This window comes from Scatophagus argus, chromosome 12, assembly GCF_020382885.2.
Source record: "Scatophagus argus isolate fScaArg1 chromosome 12, fScaArg1.pri, whole genome shotgun sequence".
Lineage (NCBI taxonomy): Eukaryota > Metazoa > Chordata > Actinopteri > Scatophagidae > Scatophagus > Scatophagus argus.
This window is the reverse complement of record NC_058504.1, coordinates 8,317,352-8,332,370: the sequence shown is the minus strand read 5'-3', so window position 1 is coordinate 8,332,370 and position 15,019 is coordinate 8,317,352. Positions and strand designations below refer to the sequence as shown.

Genomic DNA, 15,019 nt, shown 5'->3' with positions numbered 1-15,019 from the left:
CAATCAATTCCCTCTGTGAGCAAGTTCAGGATTTGCCATTGCTCTTATGGCAGGCATATGGTAATTTTTTTCACTTAGCATAAATTATAGTCTAGTACGCTTATGTGCCTGTGCTGGAGGTCTCCTGCCAGTGTTGTGAAACTGCATTCATGCCCAACATTCATGCCATCAAGGTGTTCTGACCACTCCGGTGGACCTTTCCACTCGCTAATTGCGAGAAATCACTGTGTGCGGATACCCTCCTCATCTCCAGAATTAAAGCCCGGATTGTCTGAACAATTAAGTTTTGTTTGCGCACCCTCACTCTCTGCCTTCACTTCCCTGTTCCTGTCTCTTTCCAAACCAGTCCTCCCCAACACAAGCTTCACTGCAGTGTGTCACTCACAGGGCGAGGGTACAAACAAAGAGACAATGTTACAATGGTAACATTACAATGGTAAGTGTAAAGTTTTTGTCTTTATAATTGGAAACAGCACAAACCTTTAGTGGAAAGAATTCTTCGGGTGTCTTCGGGTGTACATTGCTGCATTTCTTCAGTCGTGGATCAGCGGTTAGGGTGTCGGACCCGTAACCGGTGGATCGCTGGTTCGATTCCCCGTACCGGTGTCCATGGCTGAGGTACCCTTGAGCAAGGTACCTAACCCCCACTGCTCCCCGGGCGCTGCACGCGGTCGCCCACTGCCCCGGGTTTGCTGTGTGTGTGTACACGTCACTTGGGTGGGTTAAATGCAGAGCACGAATTTCGTTGGAGTGAGTTCCCTCCAATGACAAAAATATGTCACTTTCTTTCTTTCTTTCTTTCTTGGCGCTTAACTGCCACATTCCACCAGTGGAATTGATCAGTGTGGATGTGCATTGTGTTAGCCACCTGCACATGGAAATGTTCGCTGTCTATCTTGTCTGTGCGACAAACAAAACACGGTTGGATCTCTACTAAAGGCCAAATACTCCACATCTCCACCATATTTCATTGTTCGCTGTACAAATGTTTTTAAGCTGAGTTATTTGATACTAAAGCAAAAGTGATGGAGCAACAAGCAGCTAGGATTTTGTTTTACAGGAAAGTTATATATACATCTCTGGAAAATGTAATAATGATTTATATACGGATAATTTACGGATGACATTAATTTTAAGTTTAATAATAAAAGTGATATAAGTATATTAAGTGGTAAATATACTTGTACATGATTTCAAAATAATTGGGAGCGATTTGATTTGATGAAAGTGTGTATTGTTCCACACACCTCAGAACATTTCCCACCCAGTTTATCATCACTGATTTAACATCTACACTGACTCTTCTTTCAAACATTGGCCATGTCTACAGCCTTTAAGTGATCGGTTCTACCTTTGTCATGCAACTAATCTTGAAGCCCAGTTTTAGCTTAAACTCAAATTATTGGCTAATTACCTTTTTTGACCTCTGCTGAATTCCCTGCTGTTAATATTTTGATGCTTGCTTTTGATGTGATGCTGAACTGAAACATAATGCAAACAAGGGATTCATTATTACTGACTCATATTGTTTCAGTATGGTCACTGAAACTAAATAGCCAGCAGGCAGGCATATTAACAGCATTTTACCGGTTTACATCAGGTGTCAGTTCAGAAAACTGTAATAGGTATCACTGGATGTGACTGATATATTTGTCACTTGGGACACAGTAAATCTCAGTGAAAATGAGAGATAGTGTGATGAGTGATGAGTCTGCTCAAATTAAACCTGTTTTGGTTTATCAGTTTCTTGTCTGCTTAAATCAGTCTATTTCAAGTCTTTATTAATACAAGTGAAATTTAAGAGAAAATGTATCATTTATTTAATTATAGTTTCATCAGCCTTGTTATTTGATTCATGGGACAATTTATTAATTCAACCATGATTTAATCAACTACGTCTGAACCATTTAAATTTTGTGATTTCTGTCTCTAATACAAATGTGTTTGATCATCCTATCCAAGACTAATGATCTCTGCTGAATGCTTCCCTACCCTCATTAAGTGAATGGTAAAACATCTTCTCAGATGTATAGCCAAGCTTCAGCCGTCCATGGCACATCAGTCTGGAGTGACAGGCTGCCATTCTGATTTAAGCTAATAAAAAATAACCTCCACGTTGCCTCCAGAGCTGACATATTGCATATATGAATGCAGGAGGAGCAGCAATTTATTTCTTCACAAGGGGTCACTTGTATTTTAAATAATTCATTCAGCATATGTTGAGATGTCAGCTGCTGTGCTTTGATCAAAAGCTAGCCTGTCTCTTGCTGAGCCATCAGTTTCCAGTGAAAGTATTTGGACTCTAGCACACACCTGCCATGACTGTGGTATGGAGAGCTTCGCCACATTCCCTTGTATAACACTCTGACATGGTCCACGCTTAGAAAAGTAGTCTTCTGTAGTCCATAGGAATTGAATGGTATCATCACATTCACATCGTTGTGGTAATTAGACAGGAAAATAGCTGAGCAGTGCAGAGAGCAGAGCTGTCTAGCACGAACATGACAGCAGATGTTGAATTTTCAGAAGTATTGCTTTCTGCTGCCCTCTTGGGAGGTCCACGTACCTCTGGCTTCTTTCTTTTGGTCTTGTTTCTTCTCTCAGAGTGCCAGTGAGCTTTAACAGTAAAAATTATTTTGCCCCATCAGTGCCATGCTGCATGTTATTTTTTTCTGCATGTTTGGATTTAACGGCATTTGTGTATTTGTGCTTTCACCGCTGCATGTGTTTTGTCCTTAGGAGACACCGTGATAGATAGGTAACTATCTCTGTGTATGCTGTTGATTTAGACAGACAGTTGGTAATGAGAAGGAAATGACACATTTCACCAGTGCATTTTGCTATATGTTGTTTTTCACACTTGCCCATCTGTTGCCACTGGTGAGAAACGGTTGCGGTGTTCAGAAAGCAGGCAGCTGAAACACTAATGTACCACCACCCAGTCTATTCTGTGTAATGAAAAAAGAGCTGGATCAAATTACAAAATAAGACAAGTACAGTAAGGTCCAAATGATAAACTTTTGAGGCGATAAGAGACGACACCACAAGCTTCTTTCCATATATTAAATACACACACACATTAAACACAGATTTTTAAATTTGCAGTTTTATGAGAAGTTGTGATATTGCTCTCTGACATTCAAAAGCCAGCTTAGTATTCACACAAACATAATTAGAAAGTAAGTGGACAAAGATATTTCCCACAAGGTAGTAAAGGAATAATAAAGTTATGTTTCTATGGCAACTGCCTGCACAAATACAATATCAAGGAAGAGTGAGGAGCAGAGGTGTGGATAGACACATTCACGAGAATCTGAGTGTGTCTTACTTACATCTCTAAAAATAGTTATCTTTTACAACTGCATACTATCTATCTTTTTTGCATTTTCTTATATATTTAGTCATTTTATCCAATGTGAAAAGCAAGCATTAATAAATTAAGCTTTAATTTTAACAGTGTTTAGGTAGGGTATTTACAATATGTGTGTTCTTCTTGTTAATTTCACTGCATGACGCTATACTTGGGTTTTAAAGCTACACTATGCAGGTGTCTAACTGTTCTTTCATGACTTGCCAAAAGGGATTCTGCAAGATGCTACATATATTCAGTACACTTACTGTACACAGCATGTACTGTTAAATTCCTAGTTTTGATGAGAAACTATCAAATAGAAATTCGACAGTGATATCAAGTGTTGTTTTGATGATGGGGCACCAGAGATGTTTAGTAGAAAATGATTAATGATTATCAGAATAGCTGCTGATTGAATTCCATTGATGGACCAATTGCTATGGACATATTTGATATTTTTATGAAAAATATACAGAAGCCATATTATGACAAAAACATTTTACACTGACCATACTGTGCCTTTAGACGGCCAGAGAAAAAGTGGAGCATGCTGCAGGAATGGATTGGGATGTTTCTATTCGTATTTAGATGTTGTTTTTTTTACCTTGACTCGAGTGTACTTGTGGAATCCATTGTGAATCCAGGCCTACTGCTGTCCTTCAAAACAGCTGTGAACACTTTGAGCCACCTTTCAAGTTGCAGCAACAAATGGTGGGTTTTTGGTATTTTTGGTATTAAAAAATGGTTTCAAGAAGCCTTTAAAATAAACACAACTACTTATTGCCACTGGAATATATTTTTCGAATTTATCGTTTATATATTTTTACTTATTCAGTGCAGTTTCCTGGACTTGACATTCTTGTTTGCTTGATTTATCAGTGTAGCATCGTCTCTGACCAGACACAGCACACAGCCACATTATGAAGACATTTCAGGTTATCAAACAACATGTGTACTTGTAGCATTTCTCATCAAAAGCTCAGACTAAAGTCAAAGCAGCTACCTCCCTCTCTCCAATGCAATTCAGAAAGGTAAACACTTTTCTTTGGTTTCTGTTTTTGAAGGGTGATTGGTGGTACACAAACATAAGGACATGAGCACACACACACAAACAAAAAAACTGAAAAGAGATCATAACACAAATTTTTGTCTTGGCCCTGGTAACTTTTGAGTCAGCCACGCAAAGACGGAAATAAAAACAGTATCACTTTGCGAGATCATCAGCCCATCACCACAAACTTTTGGATATTGACTAGACGGACAAACTTGGAGACATACAAGTAGTCATACGATATTAGTTAGAGGCTGGTGCTTTGTAGACTCAGTGAGGAACACCTCTGCCAAAGTCAAAAGTCCGACTCATTCCAAAACAAACTGTCTGCTGCTTTCAGTAAAAAAGGCCACATTATGCTCTTGGGGTCAGGCTATTCACTTTCCTTTAGTGTGCTGAATAGCCTTTTTGTGCATGCATGTCTGCAAAGTTATAAAGCTTCAAGTCAACACCAAAGAGAGTTATTCTCTCTGACAGAAAACACTGCCTGAAATGTTTTCTAGGCCAGCCTTTTCTTCTGTTGATTGTCAGCAACTAGGTGACCGTCCCACCCACTGAAAACTGCCCTGCTCTGTTTCAATGCTATATGAACATAACCAATACGTATAACCCCCCAAGCTTAATAATGAGAGTTGGTGGTTGAAAGTTGGCTACCCTTTGTTTCATGTTAATTTTGTGAAACGATGAACTGCAGCACTTGCTCAGATAGTGATAGATTTGCTGTTAAACAGAAACCAGTTGGGGTGTCTGGAAGCTCTAGACACTAGTTACTTTGATGATTAAAATTTCAGTATTATCTGAAGTTAGCTCCACGCCAAGATCTTGAATATGGGACTTTTACTTGTAAATGATTATTTCGGCACTTTAACAGGAAATATTTTTCAGTATTTAGTGCTTTTTTCCTTCCTCCAGCAGTGGTTGGTCTTGCTTTGCAAAGATAATTGTAAAGATAATCATGTTCCAGTCAATTGCAGAGTTCTTAATTACTGACGGCGTTTACCTGGGAACACAATAATGAGCAGTTTTCTAGCATAAGTTTAGTGAACCTGGCCAGGGGTGTTGTTGTTTATGTTGTTTTCATCCACTAGGTACCTCCATACATTATCAGATGTTAATTGATTTAGAGTGCTATTTCCAGTGTCACGCTGATCCTTACACTGTGCCTCATCAACCTACAGAGAAGCTACAATTCACACTGTAGTCTAATGACATATGTTTAGTCTGTGGTGTTGGTGCCCTCTGTGCTCTGTTTTAACCCATCACTGCTTCATGCCTTCTCACTCGGCAGCTTTTACAGTTCAGCACAATTCTGCAGTTCTCATTTGGTTATTTAGAGGTTGGTCTTGTAGGAGTCTCATGAGAAAACTACCTGTGTTACCTTGCTTGCACGATCAAGTGGCAGCTGTAGCTTGTATTGTTGTTGAATCATAAGATAATGTAATTTTTCTTTTGTATTTTTTATTATGTGTTGTTTTTGTTACCTCAAAAAAAAATATATATAAAAATATAAATTTTCCTCCATGTTATTGTGCTACCATGGTATTGAATCAACACTTCATTATATTCTGTTATTGTGATGAAAGAAAAAGAAATACAACAACAAATAACACCTGGCTGCATGATAGACATGCATGTGACTCTGGCTCCTAATTTTGCCTCACTCAATACAATAACTATTTGTTTTAGAAGACAGGGTGAGCTGAGACACGCAAGTGTCACACATTATGTCTCCATCTAAAAATGTTTTACTGTACAACAAATAGTGAATGAGGCATAGGAAATTAAAATTTTTGGATACAGGATAAAGATTTTAAACACCAGAGATTTGACTTGAGGACTGACAGAGTGCCGTGTGGTTTATTTTCCAATTCTGGCGTTTGCGTTTGTCTTCTGCAAGTCTGATTTTATAAATAACAGGAACCATCTCATTCATTGTCTTACTGCACAAAACAATTTTCCTCTGCTGCTTTTATTGTAACTGTCAGAACTTGAAGCACAGCCCACCTGTCGACTTCCAATTAATGTTATTGTACTGAAATTGCACGCGCAAGGTAGTCCTCAATGAACAGGAGTGAATGGAGCTAAGCAATTATTTACACCTACTTTTAGACTAAAAAGCTATTTATTGCAAATACAGTATTGATTATATATTAGAACTGAAATTAAAAAATTCTATTGCCCATTTGCTTTCTTACAGGGCAGATGGGTTTGCCCATAAAGCGCAAGCATTCTGCTAATGTATACTGATTGGTCGCCTGAGGATTTATGACTAGCAACGTTACATTACGGTAGGTTAACTTCAATTATCATTACGTCAACATAACTACAATAATAACCTTTCAGATTTTTTGTATCCTTATGTATTTGACAGCTACAGCAGACATTAGAGGCATTGTTAAAACAAAAAACTTGGTTTTCCACTACAAAAAAACGCTATGAAAATCTAATCTAATGGAACTTTATTGCTTTTTTTTATTGTCACTTCTATTATTGTCTGTATCGCTTATACCGAAAACAGTGAAAATTGGCAGAAAGATTTTTTTTTGCCCCATAAAAGTTACATTTTGGAGCAACAGGTCTGTAGGTCCCCATTCATTCTGGACTACTCACACTACTAACATTGTGAATATTTGTTAAATTTCTTTATTCCATTTATAATACCTTATTTCTATTTAGTATTTTATTTTCTATTTATTTTACTCTTTTTGCACTATTTTGATATTTTGTTATTTTTATATTGTGATGCACACACCAAACGGAGCAGCGCTCCCAAATTTTGTTGAATACCCAGGTATATAATGACAATAAAGGTTTTCTGATTCTGATTCTGATTCTGATTCTGATTCTGGACTACCTCACGAGTGTCTCCTACATAACTGGAAGTTCTGAGAGTGGACGTTCTTCTCCATTTAGATGTTCTTTGGTTTGTGTGTGTGGTTAGTTGCCTGTTTTATTTTGTAGTTTTCTCTCCTTGTGTCTGGTTTAGCTTTTCATTTCCTGTCTTTGTCTGTTTTCCCTCCATTTTGATTGCTTGCCCCGCCCTGATTGTTTTCACCTGTGTCTAGTCCCATTTGTCTATATATACCTGTGCTCTCCTTGCGTGCTTTTCTCAGTTTGTCTGTGTTGCTTTGTTCCCTGCAATTGTTGCATCCTTGTGATCCCTGTGTTTGCCATTTTGGATTATTTCATTGTCTGGACAGTTACTGCTTGGACACCTGCTGCCTTTTGTTTGCTGTCTCCTTATTTGTAAGTATTTTTTTATTTAAATTTTTTATTCACCTTATCCTCATGTCAGTGCCTGCACATTGGGTCCTCCTATCTGTCACAATATAACAGTAACAGATGAGGTGATTATGAAAATGATCTCTATGAGATTATTTGTGGGTGAAAGTAGCTATTGCTGTCTGATCCTTGCCTGTAGCCCCTGTGACAGATAACCGATATATGTGTGATGTACGTGTATGTGAAGTAGGCCTAGATTTCTGCTGGTTTGACTGCCTGGCTTATGGTAATGTGGCACCACAGGTTTTAAGTGATTCCACTGCATTTTCTTTTTAAATTAATTTTGAATTAGGTTACATGATATGAATGATATGATATCTGCAATTATATGAACCATAATAATTTATCTGCAAATGTTAGAAAATTTTTTCATTTACATTTATTTATGCATTTTTTTTTCCTGGTCACTCACAGTTAACTGGGAACCATGTTACATTCAGAGAATCACGACAATTCAACAGTGCATGTCATCTTGTACCAGTCATTATTTTCACAGAACATGCAGTATAAGAGCTTCTGTCAGTTTTGATTAATTAGTAGGTTGTCCCACTTATCACAGTAGAGCTTAATTAAACTTCCCATTTGCATTAGCACTCAGTGGACATTTGATTAATACAAGCCTTTGTGGATAATTTAGTTGGAGTACCACAGAAAAGGGAAATTACATTTGGAGTCTCCATGAACATGAATCTGGAATTCTGAATGGCCTCTGAGCTGACTCTGCAGGATTTTCAGCACAGTCGGATCGTCAGGACTCAAATGGCTGAAGGTAGTTGCTCTGATCGGTGAGAGCGCTTGATCTATATCAAGTGGTGCAAATGACTAAAATGTTCCAAAGCTGTTGAAGCTAATAAAACATGAACGGAGAAAACACCCACAACACTGACATCTGAACCATTCTCGCAGTCAAGTTTGACACTGTATACAAAGTGCTAAATTACCTGCCAAACTCTGTGATTTCCAACTCCTATTTTCTACAGTACATGAGGTACCATTCACACTTGTGAAGTGTATTTATTTTCCCACTCTGTCGCTCTGAGTTATGAGCCCAATTCACTCTCAGAACGGTGAAGAAATGCAGCAAAACCTCGAGCAGAAAGACAACAAGAGTTCTGAGTTTTTGTCGGAATTTTTGCTCCCATTCAATCAGGCATTTTTTAAAGTAAACTTTTTCTGTCCCTGATGATTTTCTGCATGCCATAACCACTTATTTACTCACAGTATAATAAGCCAGGATTTCCTTAAGAGCAAACTAAGAGCACTTAATGTCAACATGAAAATGCTGCGTTTTATAAATGAGGCAAAGTCACTATCTTGTCCCTAAGCCTCCTCTATATGATCCTGTGGCTATAAGTAGCTTGCATTAAACCTGGTCATATGTCCAAAGAAAAAGGAAAAAAAAAAAAGGAAAACAGAAACATGCACCTAAAGATTCTCTTTCTTGTTGTACTATCAATTTGTAATAACATGTTTAGACATGACTGTTGAGTTTTTGTAAAAATTGATTAAAAGTTTACGTCATTAAATGTCAGAGGTTTGTAGTCGCGCCACTGTGACACTTTGCTACTTTTCAGAATTCCTTTATTTATCCCCGAAGGGAAATTCTTTGACTTCTTTAGGTTCATTTGGTCAGGGAAGACATTTGAAGACATCACTGTGCATTCTAGACATTTGAGATTGGCATTTTATGGACTAACTGACCACTTGACAATAAACAATAGATTAGCTGATAATGAAAATAATCTTTATCTTTGCTTTCAGTTGGGACATTTTTTCCTCACAGTATCTAGCTGTTGAAGTTCAGTGTTTATAATGCAATAGCTGATAATGCAAATAGTAAATATGCTTATCTCACAAAGGTTGTTCGCTTATATCTAATTACTGGGTGGACAGGAAACAATTAGTCAAAGCAATGATGCTTAATCTTCAGAAAAGGATGAGTGCATTCTGTAAAGTGTCCATGTGTTATCATCACTTCTCTGTTAAGGATTAAAGGAATGTTAATATATGCATTTACCAAGGGAGGTGATGCTAAGCCAGTGCCTGGCTAAAAGCAGGGAATTATGAGAACAGGCAAAGAACTCGGGGTCCTATGATCCGATTACTGTATTTACCCAGCAAATGTTTGCAACTCAGGTGCCTCAGACACTCACAGCGTCTGAAGCCTAGGCTATTATTTCCTCTGATTAGAACATTGTTAATTCACGCTTTCAGCCAATCAAGAAAGACTCTGGTGACAAAGTGAAGCAAAACTTTTTGACTCTCAACTTCACAATATAGCCAGATTAATGTTGCAAATTCTGTGAGACTGCAGATGACACAAGCATTGTTCCAGGCAGCGCTCTTTGCAATCCACCCCTCACTTGAGAAACTCCCCCCATTTTAGAAATTTATTAGGGGATTTGTATTTCTAATGACACCTGCGCCTTGCCACCAGAGCAATGTAAATAATCCCATCACAGAGCCTCGACTCATCAGCGACAGGCTAATCCCTTGTTTAAGGCAGTTACACCGACCCCACCCATTAATACTGCCTTCATAAAGGCACAGCTTAGCATACATTATAGAGTTATAATGTAGCAAATGCTTACAGCCAACTTGAAAAATCTCCCTCTTGGCTCTAGGAAGAACATGTCACCTCTGCTGGCTTCATAAAGGTTTCTGCCACGCTGCATCACTGCTCCCTTTTTCAGATGCAGGGAAAATAAAAAATAAAACTCTCATCTCTGTGATGTATTGGGACAGAGTTAGTTCAGTAATAAATTAGACCAAGCCAAAAGGATTTAGTCCTTGGAGAGAAATGTTAAGAGAACAGGAGGAGTCGAGCACAAGAACTAATATCTTGTGAAGACCCCTCTCTCAAGTAGTTGCAGTAGTTTTTAAACTCATGCAGCTTCATGGTACATGACTCAGTGAAGCAGCAGAAGAATCCTCCAGCATGCTCTCTCTTGTTAACTGAATGTACTTTACATATGAAAGTGAGCTGTAATTTCAATAGTTTTTCTTTTCATGTTAACTAATTTTTCTGTTTTGTTTTGCAAAAATAAGCAGGAGAAAGTATACATTACATACATGGTATATTTCTGTATTGTAAACACCTGGATAGATATGTTCGCATAGTCAAGTTATAACAGGCCCAGGGACCAATTCATTGGATGCTACTTAGTTTTGACTGTGAGCTGTGACAGCTGTGTTAATACAAGTACTGTTTGTGTGAGGCTGCAGAGGCCCTGCTATGTGTGGTAAATACACAATCACCAGGGCTGTACCCAAGTCAGGATATTCTGAATCATATACTTGTTTTTTTATTTGTTTAAGTTTGTAAAACATTATTACTTATGTTTTATTTATTTATTAATTTATTCAAAACACCTTGATTATGAGAAATGTATTACTCATACAGTAAGGTTGCAGTACATTTCTGTGCACCTGCAGAGCAGCTGCCCTACACTAAACTCCTTTAACAACCTACATTTCCACACAGTCAGAGAAATAAAAAGTGTCCTGGTCACAGTTCAGTTAATGCACCACAGGGGTTCTGTGCTCTGCCTGGCTCCTGACAGCCCTGTCAGCCAAAGATTCAATCACAGTGGACCGCAGTAAAGGAGGGTATATCAGCATCTGGTTCAAAAGTAGTGTAGTGGACTAACATTCAGCACTGGAGCTGAAAAAGATGGAGCAGTTGGCAGAAAAAAGTCTTGCAGCCCTCTGTTCCCTCTGTTTTCCATCATTGTTATTTTTTATTTTTTATTTTTTTTAACAGTTACTTACATGGATACATTACACAAGTTGATTAGCAAAAGCAATCCAAAAATATATTCATGAAAATATGTGCAATAAATAAGTAAGTAAATAAATAAATATTATTTCATTTTATTATTTTGAAAAGCAGAACATTAGCAGGCAAAAAATGCCAGGATATACGTTATTTAGTGTTTCTCTCTGCTATTGGGAAATGAAAAGCAAGCGGAAGTCATTGTAACGGTAACCATTCATAAAAAGACGTACTCTACACATGGGAGATGACTGAGCACACAAGTGATTTGAACACCCCCTTCCTATGCTGCTAATTGTGACAGGAGGTTTTCCATCAGGTAGCTGTGCAGTCATTTGACACCATAAACAAAGAGATACGGTACAGCATGTTAATGAGAACACCTACACCGTAACCCATACTAACACTTAATGTGAGTGTGGTGACACAAAGATCTTAATTTCAAGAGCAACATGAGATTTTGTCAATGCAGCCCTGATTAAGTGGCATCACATAAACAGAAGTATGTAAAGAATTAAGATTATAATATTTTTTGTGTATGACAGATTGTAGTTGATTTTGTTTTTTTGTTAAGCAGCAGCCTTGGTTTAAGAAAGGTATAGGAAGTACAAATTACTTGTGCAGTGTCTGTGCTGATGTATTGGAGACGCTCTAGCAGTTTCACTCACTGCTATGCCACTGCTGTACTCCCACTGCAGTTAAATCAGCCTTAAATCTTATGGTGTTGAAAGGGTTTGTTTTAATAGATTTTTTGGGTTTATCTGTTGGGAATGTGCATTGACCCTGTAGGTGTGTATTGGAGAGCAGCATCCCTGTTGCTGAGTGCTGCTTTACAGTGGAATGAAATCAGTCATGATGGGGAAAACTATGAAAATGAGGCAGAGGGTGATAAGAACAACAAGCATCCTCAAAATCAGACCAGAAAATAAAGAGGAAGTGTTGACTTTTGTGCATTCCACTTGATTTATAATTCCTTAGGGTGGTTACACATTCCTATGCTACTCTTGCTACCTTTATGCTATGGCACTTTAGTCTGCACACATTTCCATTACAATAGTCAGCATTACTATTTAATGGCATATTGTTCCATGACATTATTGTACTCCAATCTCTGACTACAATCTGCGCATGCTGGATGTGCCTGAATGCACATTCATTGCTGATTATTCATGTCAGTTGGTACTGTATGTAATGTATATTTTATACCCTTGTCTGGCCCTTCCTAAAGAATTTAGATTCCAAGAAAATATTGAGACACTTGAGCATTGTTATTGATATTCTATTTTTGTGGTACTGTAGCCATTCTCAAAAATACTGTTCTTTTTTTACAGACCAGCTAGTAGTGTTAAAATCTTTCTTCATGCTTTTGACTCTTCCACTCCAATGTAACAACGTCAACTGACAGTGAAGACATATCACATGCACATAAGCAGTCCAGTCAGATAAACTTGTGCTTTTGCCATGTGTTAATAATGGTGGTAACACCTCTTTGAAAGGGTTTAGACTTGTTAAAATAATAATAAAAATAATAATTTGTAGTTTTATTACAAATCAAAAATCAATTATTCCTAGGTACTGGAATTTATAACCCTTTTAACTATCAAGATTATCTCTTCCAAATCTACAGGCCTTCTTAACACGAGAGAGTATCCATCTTGTTGCTGTCTTCCCTCAGGTCAAAAGTTTATAAGGATCATATGTGACCAAAGATGACGACATGCAGTAAAACCCTCCAGGGTACTTAAGCTCCAAAGCTCCCTTCATGCTTCTATCTTTGTAAAACCACTATTGCCACACTCACTTTGAACATGATCTGATAAAATCAAGTCTCATAGACCTTTTCATAGAAGCTTAGGTACATGCCGTATCCCTTTTGTTGCTACTGTAAAGGGTTAAGGACGTCTTTGAGCATCTCATTGTGTGTGTGAGTTACCTAAACTGTTTCGCTCATCAGTCAGAACAGTTTTAAAAACACTGGTGGCACAATATGGGATACAAAATTTCTTAGGTTATGATCAGTAACTCTCATTTGTACTTCAAGATTAATTAAACACCACTCAGCTACTCAGTGCAAAAATGTGAATCTGAATGACACATTGTGGAAGTTTGGCTGCATTTCCAGCTAACCAGCTAAATGGAGTTTTGCTAGTAATATTGCTGCCCTGAATTTCTATAATACACATTCTTATTGCTTCAGAGCTATTGAGCATCCCCATGAGAAGACAGTCTGCTCTTACACAAAGATAGCCACATCTACACCCATCACCTCATCAGTTTGCTTGTGCCTTTGGCCTCTAAATATCTGGTCCTGCTCCTGAGGGTTTGATAATCATATTGCAGTTTCTGCACTCTTTGCTCAATGGCAATAGGTTAGTCTATCCCTTGAAGATACATGTGACCACCATCATGGTACACATCACAAAGTGTGAAACAAAACTGCAGGGTCTCACAGATTTCTTATCATTTTTTTTCTAAAGGGGACTTCGTGGTAGAGGCTTTATGAGTTCCTCTGTGGGATTTGTACTGAAGCCAAGTTTTGAGTGCTAGAAGCGCTTTGTCTGCTCCCTTTTAACCCTAGGGGAAGCCTTAGTCAAAGGGGCCGTCTGCCAAAACGGCCTTTCTTCTTCCTAAAGCCTCAGCAAAGAATGTGGTTAAGCTCCATACCTTGTTCATGAGCCAAGTGTGCATGTGCGGGAACTCCTCATTCCTCCCCAAAAGACTGTCTGCCTTCCATGCCAATCAGGCCAGTGAGTTGGCAGCATATGACCTTGCTCACCAACAATGTGAGGGGGATGAGAGCTTCACCCAGTGTTGCCTGGCTCCACAAATGAAAAGACGGGCTTTTGCCAGTCCCAGAGTCTAGTTGTTTGATTCATAGCTCATGCCCTATACAAACAGAGGCCCTGCAAATGAACTGTACAGATGAGGCTTAGACTGTTGAGGTATAGAGTACAGGTCTAAAACAGTACCCATGCTCTGTGGTTTCATGTCTCCATGTCGTGGACTATGCTGTTATGTGCTCTGCATTCACCAAGGAACCTGCAGTAATGACCAAAAGAGACTTATTTATTTATTTTTATTCAAGATATCATAGGTTTATTTGATTGTCCCTTCCAGTGCCAAACACATTTCCTCCACCTGCGGTTAAATTCGTTCTCTGTGTTGCCGTCAACCCAAATGCTTGGGTTGTGTTATTTCTTTCTCCCCATGCTGATAATGGCTGTCTCTGATTTGATCTGTGTATGTGGATAAGGATTTAAAACTGCTGTGTCATTTTGGATTGTTTTCATGAAACAATAAAGTATGCTCCAAACATAGAGTTAAAGGTGTGAAGTGCCAAGTGGTTCAGACTGGAGACAATTTTGGTAGATGTGAGTTTTCTCTCATAATCAAATCTGTGGAGCAGATCTTGATTTTAATGAGGATGGTACAGATTATCCTTCAATGGTTTTTCGAGGATAACATACAACTGCTGAATGCAAGGGATATTTGCAAATAAATGAGTTATTAGCAAGTCATTCTGTTTGTTTTGTAATTAATCATTGATAAGGTCTATAGC

At 38.2% G+C, this 15,019-nt stretch overlaps 1 long non-coding RNA gene across 1 annotated transcript in view; it reads left to right on the top strand.

The window, feature by feature from the left end:
• The first annotated feature begins 7,511 nt into the window (after positions 1 to 7,511).
• LOC124068186 overlaps positions 7,512 to 15,019 on the top strand; it is a 70,719-nt gene continuing 63,211 nt past the window's right edge. Inside the window, exon 1 of the long non-coding RNA XR_006844887.1 lies at positions 7,512 to 7,649. This is a non-coding gene — a long non-coding RNA (uncharacterized LOC124068186). The remainder of the gene's footprint in view (positions 7,650 to 15,019) is intronic.